The sequence below is a fragment of the Mastigoproctus giganteus genome, chromosome 1 (assembly GCF_048544385.1).
Source record: "Mastigoproctus giganteus isolate SK-2022 chromosome 1, ASM4854438v1, whole genome shotgun sequence".
Taxonomy (NCBI): domain Eukaryota; kingdom Metazoa; phylum Arthropoda; class Arachnida; order Uropygi; family Thelyphonidae; genus Mastigoproctus; species Mastigoproctus giganteus.
The window spans coordinates 73,182,694-73,198,652 of record NC_143575.1 but is presented as its reverse complement, the minus strand read 5'-3'; positions in this window follow the sequence as shown (position 1 = coordinate 73,198,652).

Below are 15,959 nucleotides of genomic sequence, written 5' to 3'. Positions count from 1 at the left end.
TCGACTTGTCGTTTGCTAGACGAAAAAATCTGATTTTCAGGGAGAAAAACCATGCTACCCTCACCTCAGACAGACAGACTAACTAAGCCACGTTGTTGAAAAAGTTCCATAAAAATTTCTCGCGTCATTGACGGGATTCAAACTCGGTCCTTTTCCACCAGGTGTGTGGAGGATGTTGACTATACTAACTATGCTACCCACGAGGGCCCACTCTTTCAAGTACATTAATCATTCCGTTTACCGAAATTTCGTTCTAATGAGTAGCGCTGAAAATTATTTTAAAAGAATCATTATTTGTATATATAAATTCTGCTTCACTTTTTAGGTGCGTTGGCGTTTATGCTTAAAGCGCCTATTGTCTTCACCATGTCCGTCTGTCCTCTTTGTCTTTAGGCCTTATAAAAACAGCTATCGAGTCAACAAAAATGCTATTGAAATAACCCCCCTCACCACCCAATTAATACAAATTCAACTTTAGTGCGATCCAAAATGTGGATACCATAGAGAAGGAGGATGGGGAGGGAGCATAAACAATCAAAAGGGTAGAAAAGTATAGTAACGGTGTAAATTCATTTACTCCACCTTTTTTTTCTCTCCACCTTCCAGCGAATGCTTCTATAAAAATGTAATCTTGCTGATGATATTTTACAGTACATTTAGCTTCAGCTATATTGCACCATTTTAGTCTTTCCTTCATTGCAAACCAGTACATTTTAAGCATTGGTGAACTTTGAAACTATTTCGTTGTTCTGAATTGTTCATTCAAACGAGACTTACAAAGCACTATTTATTTATTTATTTTATTTATTGATTTTTATTTTGTTATGTATTTTCAATCTGTTTTGATCTCTTGCAATTCCAATCAATGTAATCAACTGGAATTTGCATAATGTACACCCTTCTAGCCGAACCAGGCTGTTCCAGGAGTGTCCACTGATGTGGAAATAAAATAATAATAATGGAGTAAATCGCTCGAAACCCAGAAATATTTTAGTTATAATGAAAATTTCGCCAAATGGTATTCGTTTTAACGGAATTTTACTTTATATCTTTAATTTTTCTCGCGATGCAGTAAGAAACTCCATAATTCTTGGTTACGAAAACTTTTGCTCGTATAAACTAAATGATCTTGCCTAGACTATTGGGGGGGGGGAACAGGAGAATAAAAGAAAATGATAGTATGCGGAGGATAACCGACCCTAAATCAATACTGCATTTCGCCACAGAAAAGAATTTACGACATATTTCACTGAACTCCAAATTTTGTTAAGATTAAGACAGCTATCGCCATCTATGAGTAAATCGGTGAATTGTTTTCTGAAAGAATTATGATGTGGTTACCACTTGGCTGCTTTCAGACAAATTGTTCTTCCTCCCTTTTACGACTATATATATATATATATATGTGTGTGTATATATATATATATATAGAAGAATATAAAAAAAAAGCGTAAAAAGAGCAAAGAAACAAATAAATAACAAAGACAGAAGTAGAAATGGAAGGAATATATATATCAAAAAAATCTTGAAAAATATTAAGGGGCAAATACAGCCAAAGTTATAAGCCAATAAATAATAAATTTGGACTGGCATCACCTGACTACGCTGAAGCGAAAACAAATTGTGAAATATTACTAAATTGATACGATAAATCAACTACAAAAGAAAAATAGATGGTTGCATCCAATCTGGATGCAAGTCGTCTATATTGGGTCCTTGCTTTGTTTATTCTATATCTCTTCTTTTTGTAGTTCGTTTATCTTATAATTTTAGTAATATTTCACACATTTTTGGCCTCGGAGTGGTCAACGTGGCGCCAGTATAAATTTATTTTTTATTGGCTTATAATTTTGACTGCATTTGCCCTACTTAACACTATTTTTTAAAATTTTTAGATACATATTCCTGCCACTTACCTTCCATTTCTACTCCTGTCTTAGTTCTTTATTTGTTTCTTTGCTCTTTTTCCCTTTTTTTTCTTATATATATATATATATATATATATATATATATATATATATATATATATATAAACAAACGAGACTACTGTACTGTTTTTCTTTAAAAAACAGTATGGTAATATATTTTTGATTTTGTATGAATAATACCACTGGCGAATGTGTGGCAGTTGTTTACTTCTCAGCTTCAACTAAATTCATAAAAGCTTATTTCTTTTCTGCTTCTACTAAGGCGAGTAATATTTATTCTAAACTTATTTATTTATTCTAGGAAAAGCTTGCCCTAGTCGAATAATACTAGATGTGCAGCGTTATAATGAGAGGTTGCCTTCTGAATGACCTCATAAAAAAAGCACATTTTTTATAATACCAAAATTTACATCGAAATACAGTAAACCCTCGCTTTAACGGACTGTATTTTAATGGACTGCTACTAAAATAACACACGGCTTCCACTGAATCGGGCTTTACGTCTGTACCTGACCCGGGAAGGTAACTGCCTCAGTCTGATTGTATTTATTATTATTAGCTATATGGTGCAAAGAAGCCTGAGGCTTATGCTGCACCAGCCAAAAAAAAAATTTTTTTTTTTTTTTCATACATATCACACGACTATCCATATACCGTATATTGTGGTTGAAGCACTGCATATTATGTTTTTTTTTTAATAAAAAAAAATATTTAATTAATTTTTATTTTATTGATTTATTGTATGTTAGAATTCGTTTGTTGCTTTTTAACCTTCACATTTACATGTGGGCACACACAAACACATATACAAAGCGAGGGGGCTTCGCGTTAGCTCTTGACTTTCCTGATGGTCGACAATACACCGAAGTAATTATTATTATTATTGTTGCTCTTATATTATTTCTCCCTGATTGGGGGATTCCACTCCGTGACGGGTACTGCTACCAAGTACACAGGGTGGTTGTAATGTCTGGTGTTACTGTCGGTCGAGGAAATCTCTGACTGTCCTACAGGTGCTCAGGATTGCGACTTTCTGGAGCTCCTTGTAGGTGTTCTCTGGGAGACCTATTGCTGCTAGGCTGCTATGTAGAGTCTTTGGTACCATACCGGTGGTTGACACGATGACTGGGATGGTTGATACTTCTTGCATATGCCACATCTCCTTGATCTCATGTCTCAGGTTCATATACTTCCTAATATTTTCCTCGTGGGTTTTCTGGACATTGCTAGCGTTCGGCACCGCTGTGTCAATCAGGTAGGTAGCCTTTTCCATCTTGTCCACAAGGGTTATGTTCAGTTTGTTGTGCGGAATGGTCTTATCCGTTATATGGCGCGGTCCCAGTACACCTTGTGGGTTCGGGTCTCTACTACTGCCTGGGGTTCGTACTTGTAGTATGATACACTTTTTTTGGTCAACTGGCATTTCCTCGCTAGCTTCTGATGTATTATCCTGACTACTTGGTCGTGTCTATGAGTGTACCCAGTCTGGGTGATCACCTAGCACCCCGCGGTGATGAGTTGGATCGTTTCTGAGGCCAGGTGGCATCGTCGACATGTGTCATCTGACATTCCGGGCTCCTTTGCGATGTATTTTCTATAGTCTCTGGTGTTGATTACTTGGTCTTGGATGTCCAGCATGAATCCTTCAGTCTCGGGGAAGAGCGTCCCGCTTGTGAGCCATGCATTGGAAGCAGTGTTATCGATGTGATCTTGATGGAGGTCATTGTAGTGTCAGCCATGAAGTGTCTTCTTTGCCCATCTTTCTAACTTTGTTTCTTGTACCGTCTGGGCGGGAAGGGTTTCCTCGCTTAGGTTGAGTGGGGTATACCACTTATCTATCTTCCTTATGGCCTGGTGGAGTGGTGCTGTGTTGTTCTCAAAGTAATCCTTCAGGTTAACTATCGCTGTTTTCTGTTGTTCTATTAGGTCTATCAGGCCTCTTCCTCCCTCTTTCCGAGGTATTGTTATTCTCTCCACTGCTGACTTCGGATGTTGTTGGCGACTATTGGTCATCATTGTCCTTGTCTTTCGCATGATATCTTCTAGCTCGGTGTTAGCCCAATCTATGATCCCGAATGTGCATGTTAGTACTGGAGCTGCATAGGTGTTTATGGCTTTAACTGTGTTCCCTCCGTTCAATTTTGCTTTCAGCAGCCTTCTGAGTCTCTGATGATATTTTTCGGTCAGACACTTCTTGATTTCCTTGTGTTCCAACTGCTCAGCCTGCATCATCCCTAGGTATTTGTAGGTCTCTCATTCTGCCATAGCTTCGATCTCTTTACCAGTCAACAGCTGGTAGTTTCGGCCAACTAATTTTCTCTGGTGCAGTGTGTGGGTCTTGCATTTTTCTAGACCAAATGCCATTCTGATGTCATTTGGTGAATTCTTCGATGATCCGGAGTAGTCGCTGGAGTTGCTTCTCGGTTGCCGCGTAGAGCTTGATGTTATTCATGTACATCAGGTGGGTGAGGGTGAACAGGTTATTTCTTCCTTCTTTGAAGTTTATTATGATTATTATTATTGTTGTTGTTGTATTGAATATTAAATAAATTGTATTGTATTATTATTATTATTATTGTTGTTGTATTGAATATTAAATAAATTGTATTGTATTATTATTATTATTATTATTATTATTATAGTGCAAGGAAGCCTGAGGCTTATGCTGCACCAGTCAAAAAAAATTTCTGAATTACCCCGAGAGAAACAGAGAGAGTCAGAAGTTGGAAGGAATCACCAAGAAAGAGAAGAATGATGAAATCCAGCTCAGGACCCTGGGTGTGCGAAGCCCATACTCACCAGATGTGAGCCCCTGGGTACCACTGGATATGGATTTACATATTTTTAGACAGGTGACAGAAAACAGTTTTTATTTGTGGCAACTGTACTATAACAGAAACAGTACATTTTATTAGTACGGTGTATAACGCTTCCCCTCCTCTCCCCCTAATAATGTGCGTTTATTTTGAAACACCTTTTGCATCCAACTAATTTTTCTAATACCAAGAGACGTTCCGTAATAAATATCCAAAGAAACCCGTACAAAATCTGACTGAAGCAAAACACTGGGAACTACAGCCACTGATGAACGTATTCATAATTCATAGCAATTCAACAGCTAAAAGGATCTACACGACCGAGGTGATCACTTCTAACACATTCTATAACTGTTTTAATTAAATTCTATATTCGTCTTTAATATAATTTTGTTGTATTGTAAAGCCGGTTGCATTTTAATTGGATTTTTTTTTTTTTTTTTTGAAAATTAGTATGCCTAGAAAAATTTTTCTAAAAAAGCGAAATATAGAATTTCATGAAAATCCTGCATTGGAAATCGAGGTGTTGCACGTGGATAAAAGGACATACTTAAGCTAATAAGCGCTTTTATGTATTTTCAAACTCGCCTTTTTTTTTAATTAATTATTTTTTATTTATTTTATTTTATTTATTTATTTTTTGTGGCGATTAAGTAAGCAGAAGAATTTCCTTGCAAAATTATGTAGGTTAAAAAATTCACATTTATGAAGTTTCCCTCGAAATTTTAAATCAGCTAGACTAAAAACGCCTTAACAGGATTTAGGCGATGTTACAAGACCGGTCCTAGAATTCAGAAGACCCGACTTCAAGAATTAATGTTTGGTCCATCCGGTCCTCCTTGCCTGAATTAAGGTGGGGATGAAGAGACTTTTGCAATCGGTTAGCAGGGCGTGCTGCACTCGTCACAGCCCCCTAAAGACTGGCCCTAGTATGCGATTCAAAACTAGCCGAAAGCAGATCACAAATAGCATTTCAAAATAACAAAACCTGCCAATTTTCTGAAAGTTTGTAAATGTTATATGAAATTGACGAAAGGTAAGACTAAATATTATCATCGATTAATTTAAAATTTTATTCATCAAAAATACACTATCCTACCAAAAGTATTGGAATATTATCATGTTTAATAAAATATGAATTTTAAAAAGGGGCTTAAGCCTTATTAATCTTCCAAGTTAATAAGGCGTAGGACATCTTTGCCCCTAGTAATAGCATCCGACGTTTCAGTTCATTCCAAAGTCTAGATTTTCGTGAACTGAAACGATGGGATTCAGGTCTAGATTTTGGGTCGGCAAAGCGAGTTGTTGGACTTCGTTTTCCCCAACACAAGTAAGCAACCTCCATCTCTTACACCAAACAGGTTTTATTTTGCTTGCTGCAGGGGACTGAATTCCACATTTCCACAGAACCTCCACAGTGTGTACACCACGATTTTGTCCATGATGTCAGAGGACAACTTGTTATTGATTGATGGTTTCGGCTCTACAGCCACAGTCGGAGTCCGAACTACGAGAAGCAGTCCCCCTGCCTCTTCCAGCTTCATTGTGGGAACAAGACACTACAGTAGATATACTCCTCGGGCTTTCTCTACAACTACACTCCGTCGTCTTATCTGAAGACTGCGAAACTCAACCGCTACTCCATAAGATCTGTTTCCACTGTACCATGGTTCAAGAACAAAGGACTATGCACGACTGCAAAAGACGTCTCACATTCATGGCGCGATGTGTGCATCGTGATCAGCAATACTGCAATAAATACAATGCAGTCATTAATTATGATCGCATTCTCTACCATTAACCACACCATACATTCTATACAGAACGAGGACGCACTTACACATATTACTGTGGGCACTTGGAATTCCAAAGAAACAATTTCCAAAGACGTACCTCGGTTCGCTTTCATTCTCCAATCCCTGAAATATTTTGAGCTACCCGACCGTTTGGGACCACTACATCGCCTTCGTTTTTCCATCTTTTCATTACGTCTACTACGATTGACTTTGTGAGATTCAAACGTGTGGTGGCCACACGTTTGAATTGTTAATATGGAATCCGATGATAAAGTCTCTTTGAAATTCTTTACGCTTCTTTCCACGCCTTATTGTGCTTCTGATATTAATAAATTTAATATATTATTAGTATTGGCAAAATAATGCAAAGAAGAGAACCTTATACTGTATCAGCAAAAAAATAAAATAAAATAAACTGATTAAAAATTAAAATAAATAATAACAATAAATAAATAACATTTTGGCCATTCGATATTCCCATTGCTTCTAATAATTTATTCAGTCCTTTAAATTTATTCAAGCCACCACTTGCGCATGTCTCTGCTAATGGCTGAACACTTTAAATCAATTTATGCTTTGCATACCTCTGGTTGGCACCGTTCTCTACAGTGGGAAGCGCATACTAATACTTTAAGCAGGGTAGTGTATTTACAATACTATGCTTAAGCTTTATATACTTTATATAAAAAATACTGTACTGTATTAACATTTCCACATAAAAGTCACTGCTCATACCTGATAACTAGCAATAAATGCGCTAATAGCATTTAGCCAATTTAAAGTCGATTTTATTACATATTTAGTTGTCTTATTTACATCTTAAGTAGTGCAGTAATGCTTGCCTATAATATTTTAAGTCTCCATCTCCTTTGGGACATATTTCAATCTCGTCTATGTACAATTTCACCATTCTAATTATTGCGGCATAAATTCAAAATTGAGCTGCAGCCGGTAGGGTTACCAAGCCGAAAATGGTTGTTAAAAATGTAACAAACGGCAGTAACAGAAAAAAGGAAAGAAATATATAGTGTACATATTTCTCAATGACTGACAAATAACATCAATAAAATTGTAATATACAGTATATAAACACACATATTTATTTATTCATTTGTAGTTGGTTGACAATAAATGATAAAAAAAAAAAAAACTTATTTTAGAATGCAATACAAATTGCTTATATTTGTCCTACAACTGGCAAAATTAAAGAGTAACACTTAAGCTCGTGACTGCTAAATACGGTGCTGTTTCTTGTATTCTCTCTATCTTGTGAACTCCTCTGACCCAGAGTAGGAACATCAAATTTCTTTTAATTAATTTATTTATTTTAAAAAACAAAGCTAACAGAATACCAAACTGCACACGTTGCAAACAAAATCCGGCCTCTCACTGCCACACTTCGTTTGTAGCTCCCCAGCGCCACCTCATACGGTATTATTCATTATATACATTTGTTACATATCTCTCTATACATTAAAAAAAGTTTTCCTCCTAGTGATATTTATTCGAGCCAATGGGAGAAGAGGGCGAGGCAATTACATCACTGCAAATGCAATTGACAACTGCCTCCATAACGTTAAACAACCTCATGCACGTGTTTCCCTGTCTAACATTTGATGTTTCATCGTAACGTTTTCTGTATACTGTCTTAATGAATATTGTATATTTGTAAATACAGTAATTTAGTATTTTGTAAATATTTCAGCGAACTATTTTAGTCCTGCTCTTTGGGATGCAACAATATTCCTCATGCCTTATGCAACCCAAAGCAAAAGGCCTTTTCCTAAGTGACCTATGTAAACGCAGGTAAATAATTACATAGGTCATTTCCTGATTAGATATCAATCATAGTGACATAGTGTTTTTTGTCTGGCAACACCGGGGGTCTCCCCAAACTCCGCATTTTTACTCTGTGAAGAATACAATACTCTGCATAAGGCCAGGTTGTCTGTTTTGTGAAGTATTAGTGTGAGTCGTGTTGTTCCTCTGGCGACTTAGCCTGGGGGCCTGTGGAGAGCCACCAATATCCCCAGTTTCCATCACTGCCCTGGGGAGGTGGGCCAGGACACATTAGGAGAGAAGAAAGCTCTGGCAGGGTGAATCCTGGTGTAGCCTAGGCATCCAAGGAGAGCCCAAAAAGAAAAAGAAAAAAATTATTGGAAAGGAGATAATGGAGAGATATGAAGAGTGTGGGATAAAAGGAGCAGAGAACAGCAGAGGGAGGCAATAGTTGAGGCCTGATTTGAAAGGGGAGACAGTAAGAGAACCCCCTGGTACAGGATGCCCATCCTGGTCCAGAGGGTGGGAGTTAGTGGGTGGTGGGGTGAGCCACCACGCAAAAGGGGGTAGGGGCCACCCAGGGTAGGGGAAGGAGACTCAACCATCGCAGGTGGTAGGAATAAAAGAACATAAGGAAAGATTCTTATGGTGGAGCATGCTTTTTGCAGCTCTGTCCCACACTGGCCTGGGGGTTACCCTATTAGTCAGTGTCAGCATCCCAGCTAGGAAAAGCAACAGCATGGTGTCCGCTTGGATAACCATGAGGCCTCTCAGAGCCTGCATAGCCATCAGTCTGTCCAGTGAAGAAGCTAAGATAGAACATGCAATTAATAATAACTTTCATTCTCTCAACATTCGAACAATTTTATTTTTTATAGTGTTTTCTTATTAGATTAAATATCGATCAGTGCGTTTTGACAGTTGTGTCTTTAATGTAGAAAAGATTTGACTTACTCCGTCCTACCTCTACATATTACGTAGAAAAGCGTGCGGGGGGTTTGGAGCAGGGGACGGACGAAGCCCCCTAGTGTTCATTATAAAATTATTTATATTTATTATTATTATCTGTATGAGGTATTAGTATAAATTTATTATATACTCTATTTATCTTTTATTTTTTATTTAAGTACTGTGCATTGCATATCATATACAGTATTTATGTACATGTTCAAAATATGTGTAAATCAATTTATTTTCTTTATTCATTTATTATAGAACAGACGAAGAAAAGGAAGAGAGTGCGAATGGTACCTTTACACGAAATACAACTTATTTTATTAGAATATTAGAATAATATTTTAAGAACATTATTCAGTATTAGAAAAATATTTTTAAAATAGTTATTTAACTCTCCATAGGGAAAGAGTTGCAGTAAGCTATTTAGTTGTTTCCTTCCACAGTGTGCTACATTATCTAATGTGATTTGCATTTTGAATTTTATAAGTTATGATCATACTGAAGAAAGACAGTTGACAATGTGTTCTGTTTGTATTCCGGCACTACATGAAAGGAGTTTACAATTAATCATTTTGACAAAGAATAAAATCATTAACCATATTTAGCAGTGACATGAGAGCGAACCAAGGTCAAGTAAAACGCGTGTGCCACTCCATTCCCTAGTTAATCACTCTGCTACGTCAAGACTAAATTAATGAATTAAACACTTTTCATTGCGTTTAGTGTTTGTTTTTGTGCCAAATAAACTGAGACGTTAGTGAAGTACGTTATTCAAATTTTCTTTGTTACTGAGTAATGAGCGTGGAGAGATAGACTGGCGTCCCTCCAGTTATTTTTTATTTATTTATTTATTTTTTTTGCTTAGGAATGATTAACTAGTAGAAACTCGATTATCCGGATTAAACAAGGATGTAAGATGTCACTGACTTGAAACAATGAGAGTGAAATCAAACTGTTCGTTGACGACCTTACCTTTGTTGACGAGGAGCGATCTTACAAGACCGGATGTGTCATACTTCGATCCGGAGCCAGCACAGCCACTGGAGATGCAATTCCCCTCCCTGGTTGTCCTTGAGAAATGGAAACTTAGACCATCAACTCCTAACTGTGACTTAGTCCTATTAGAGGCAATTAATCTGGACCTGACCTCTCGATATAATGGCCATTGATAAGGCAAGGAAGATCCAAGAAACACCCGGAGGAGGCAAAAATTACACTAAATGCCAGCCTCCTGAATGTACTTCTTGTCTGGAATAATGGATCCATTACCTGACATAGGGCGCTATAACCCAGTTCACTTTTAATTCTCCTCCCTGCTTCCCTCTTTTCTCCTGGTGGGGCTTGTCCCCACTAACCAGTTTGGGGTTGTCTTCCCTATCATCTCCATGTTTCTACCTGTCCCCCCCCTCCTTCAGACTCTACTCCTACTCTAACTTGTCACATTTTTTCATTTATTTTTTTTTACTTTATTTATTTTATTTTATATATTTTTTTATTTATTATTTTTATTTTGTTATTATTTTTTTTAGGCCCTTGCCACTGAAATCTTCGGAAATTAGGTGGCAGGACCTACCAGACTACTCAAGCGATCCCTCTACTGCCTGACCTGCCTCCTCGGGGATAAGTGTGGTCAACGGGATGGGGGGTCCAACTAGGGATCCAACGGCTAAATAGTCAGAAGAACAACATAACACGACACTACACAACAACCTCTGGTCCCATCTCTGCGTTGTGTACTCTCTTTGTGTATCACAGAACTCTGTGATACACAAACAGATTACACAACGCGGAGATGGGGGAAACCCCTGGGGCCGTTAGGCATCAAACACTTTACACTTTACTTGTTCGGATAACAAAAAATCTTTATGAACAAGAAAACAAATTGAAATTTGTTTTAATGTTTCCGTGTCTCCTCTTATAATGTTTTCATTTGTGTTTCTGTCATCGGATAACTTACCAACGGCCTTTTGAAGATTTTGGTCCATGATTTTTTCAGTGTTGGCACATCTAGAGGATTCCAGTCTTCCGCTAACTTATAGCAACAGTCCTTTTATTTTTTTAAAGAAAAGAAAAGAAAAAAAATTTAAAGAAAGTTGATTTTTTAAAGAAATTTATAAGATATTCCTCATAATTATCATCGACTAATAAGAGCCGTCGAAGGAGTTGTTTTCAATACAAGCAGTTTAGTATTTCATTACACATTGATTCATCGGCTGTATTACCGATGTCTCATTTGGTGGAAGAAATTTAATCCTAACCATTTTATCGGTCTAGTTTAAGCAGTCTATCGACGGATGTGATGGTACATTATCGAGTAATAATAATATTTTTCGTTTCTTTACAAATCGATTTTTGAAATTCTTTCACTTCCAAAACAAATGTTTTTCTATTACATTGTTTGAAATTTCGCTATCCATCTATGCTTTTTCTGATGATTATACGTAACTGGGAGATTACAATTTTGAAGCGGAATTTTCGATAAAAAAAAAAAAAAGCAGCGGCAATCGGTGTCTGCCAGTTGAATTGGCCCTAACCATTATGGTTACACGTTCCTTGCTTGTTTTGTACCCTGGTGTAGTATCCTCGCTGTGGAGTGCTTACCAGTTTAAACCAGTCTCATCAGCATTATAAACGAAGTCTTCGTCGTATCCTTCTTCCTCTATAAACAACTTCAATATTTCTATAAAAGTGTTTGCTAAAGATATGTCGGTAGAAACCTTTTCTACATAAATTTCGAATTCACTAACACCATGTCGCGCCATAAACTTTCCGAGCCAACCGGAACTTGCTTTAAAGTTTTCGGGTCTCCATTTAATTTTGTACTAAAAAAATATTACTTTTTCACATAATAAAGGACCAGACATCGGCTGTCCAGAAGATCGCTTTAATCAAAAGCGACCTTCTGGATAGCCTCTTCAACTTCTTTATTTCGAGCTTTTCGCATAACTTTACGGTGCTAATTTCCTGTCCTCGTTCATGGATTAGAGAATTTTATAATTCTTTCACTAGTTTTCTTTATGTCCGAGATTACTGTCTCTCCGTCAAAAAACGTCCAGATTCACGGCTTTTCATGGCATCAATTACTACCATTAAACGTTAGATAAACACGTTTTCTTTTTGGTGACATTGGTAATAAACAATTTGTTTTTTTTTATATATTTTTTTTATTCTAAAAAATACCCACTCACAAAATGAACAAGTGCATTGGCTAGCCGCGCTCAGGAGATCAGTGTATTTCCCAATGTCTAATACCGTACAGTACTCTAATTGCTGCATGCCATAGTGGCTCGTGTACCACCCTCTGCCGACTGCTTCACCATGCATTGCGCAATTCATGGCATTTTTCTCCATAACCTAATAGTAATTTTTACTAATAGTAACTGTATTTGTCCTATCCAATCCGGTTAATCAAAGCCCGCTTAATCCAGTTATAATGTACTTCATATATAAAACTAAACCAGCGGTCCCAAACAGAAGCGTCACAACCCCTTTGGGGTACGTCTCGTTTGTAAAAAAAAAAATGGTAATGCGCTCATACCACAGACCTTAACATTTGTAAACTAGCCGAGTCACTCATAGCTGTCATTAAAATTACTAGTTCTAAATAAATATATTATATATAATTTATGCTTCCTTGCATCATTTGCCAGTACTACTAGTCTACTACTATGATTACCACTACTACTACTACTAGGAAATAATAATAATAATAATTATTATTATTATTATTATATTACAAATACAACCTTTTATATTTCCTTATTTACAAATGATTCTACTGTAGGATGATATATAAACATATTTCTTGAGCTTTTCGATTAACAAAAAATTCTGTTCGTAATTTAAAATTAAAAATAAACATAGAAACTTGGCATAATTTTTATTCTAACTAAAATTTTTTCTTGGCACAAAAATTGAATAATAATGTAATTGAACGTAGAAATTCACGAGTTGCAAATCCTAGGGGTGAATCATGAAAATAAGCACCACAAATCATTTCCCACATCCAGACGATTTCGTTTTAATTTTGATTAAACTTGAAAAGTTTTCTTGAGAGAGGTATGTCAACAAGTTTCATCGCCTTCTACATCGTTCTTTGACCTCCCACCGACCGAGCTGGAATCCCGATACGTCTAAAGTAAAAGGGAGAAGAAAAAAAAAGAAGAACGAAAATCGTAATCCGTGGTATGAAATTCAAAAATTAAACTTTATAATTTTTTTTTTCCTGTATGAAAATTTATCATCCTCAAGCTCCCTTGGAATGTCTTCATACCCCAGGATACCTCCACGTGTGGGAATGGGAACCAATAATATACGTGAAAGTTGAAGAACCGCAGTATGTTTTTTTTCTACACTTATTCCGAAGCTTTATTTATTTATTTATTATTTATTTTTATTTTTTTTTTGAAGGCTGTCAATTTTATTTCTACAAAACGGAGATTTTAACTAAAACAAGAACTTATGATGACATTCTGAACCCCTTTCAGAATGGTTTAACAATAACTCTCTAAAATAAAATAAACTCGTACAAAAAGGAGGGTTTTGCTAATTTGACAAAGAATTAGAATTTTTACGCTCTAAAAGAAATGAAGAATAAAATGGCACCACAGCATAGGACCTTTATTTCTAAAAATATTTCTGATTTTCTTCAAAAAAAGACATTGTAATTCAAGAGGAGCCGCCTACATGTGGTTAATTTTATAATTATTACCCTTTAGCAGATTAATTAATATTTATTGTTTGAGAAATCATAATAATCATGATTTTTCGAACTTTGTATTCAATTCTGTTTTAAATACAAACATATTTAATAAAATTTCCTTTTTCTATTCGTCATTTTGTGTTTTAATGCCATTTAAATTAATATATCTTTGCTGATTGTGAATAAATGTGTTTGTTTTTATGAACGACGACTTGACAATATTTATATATAATAATGTTCTATAATTCGGACTATGTCTTTCCCCTCTTAGTTCGAATAACTGGGGTTTCCCTATACATTTATTTTCGTGTTTTGAGTTAAAATGACATTGGTCAAAAGAAAAAGCAGCATTAAAATTAATTAAAGAAAGCAATGTTTAGAACATTAAAAGTAAAGTTTCCATAATCTACTTTTCTTTTATGCGATTTCACCAAAAGCACTTACTTAAAAGCCATTTTAGTCAAGAAACTTTCCTCGTCCAATGGCATTTGTCAGCTTAGCTTATTATTATTATTTTTTAATTTGTTTGTTTGTTCGTTTTAAAGAGATTTGTATTGGAACTTCCATATAACAGGTGACATTTGAGCAAGTCGTTCCTTTATTTGTATAAGTTGCGCGATTTGTGACCATTCAAGTTCTGATGCATGTATCCAGATGCAAAAGCACTTGACTGGGTGATACTGCATACACTTTTTTTTTCTTTTTTTTTTTTTCGAATTATTTTTGGGTGAATAAATTGCGTCCCAAAAATAAGTAAATTATATAATTCACCTATATTGGCAACCTGAGTTTCCATTCTTGAAAACAGCCAAACCGACCAAAAAAAAAAAACAAGCAATATACAGGCACTATATATTTCTGCTTTATTGAAAATAATCCCAAAGTTCAGAATACAGTATCCCCTTGCAATCCCGCTTCCCTGCATTGCCGTACATATTCTTAGAGGCCCTAAAAGCATGTCGCGGGTCCCTGGACCAATAATAATCCTGTTGTTTCGAGTTCCTCCTCCTGCGCTGCGCGACCAAGGTTAGCACAAGGGTATTCGGTTCCCTAGGCGAGCCCTCAAAAATGTGAGTCCCTAGTAAAATTTGATAAAATTATACAAAAGTGAAATGTTTTAATAAAACATTCTTCCTCAGCAAAAGTGTTTTTCTAGACATTCTCCCTTCGCTGATTAAATTTTCGATTTTTTATTTAAATTAGGTAATGTTATCTATTTTTTTTTTTTTCAGAATTTGTGGTTCCTGAGACGATTTCTTCCTAGGCAATCGTCTAGCCTTGCCTGCAATATTGAGAATCCTGAAGCAACTGACTACAACTTATTAAATCCGGCGTTAGTTTTCCTAAGAAAAAGTTTGCGTTAGTTGCTATACTTAAATCAGCCACAACACCACCTCCAAAATTTCAGGTTATATCACGTCATGTTTCCAAACTTCATAAATAAATAAAATAGCATTCATCCCCTAAATTACCCCTTCATCATTTTACTTCTATTTCTTGATCCGGTCAATAGATGGCGACATACAACTCACAAGTACTGCTAAGCCTTTCAAGAAAATAATAATGCCCACCTAATCAAGGACGTTTTGTTTATGAGTACAATTTTTTTTTCCTGGCAAAAGCGACATTTTTTGATTTCATATTTCTGTAATGTAATTGAATTATCTTATTAAAACTAAAGTACACTTTCTCACACTATCGTTCTTAACCTTATGGAAAATAGAGTAGCATTTTGGTTTAATACGTTCAAGGTAGTTGTCTTATTTAGTGCCCTACAAAATTTTACTGGATGTCGTAATTTGATCTGCATATATATATATATATATATAAAACAGTATAGAAATATCTAATATTCGAGGTCTTACTTAAATAATGGAAGTGTTATCTGCGATTTATTTTAAATCCGTTGCAAAGAAACTGCTTTCAAATTACTTGAAAATGATGCGATCCTGCAAAAGCTGATTTTCATAAATTATCGAAA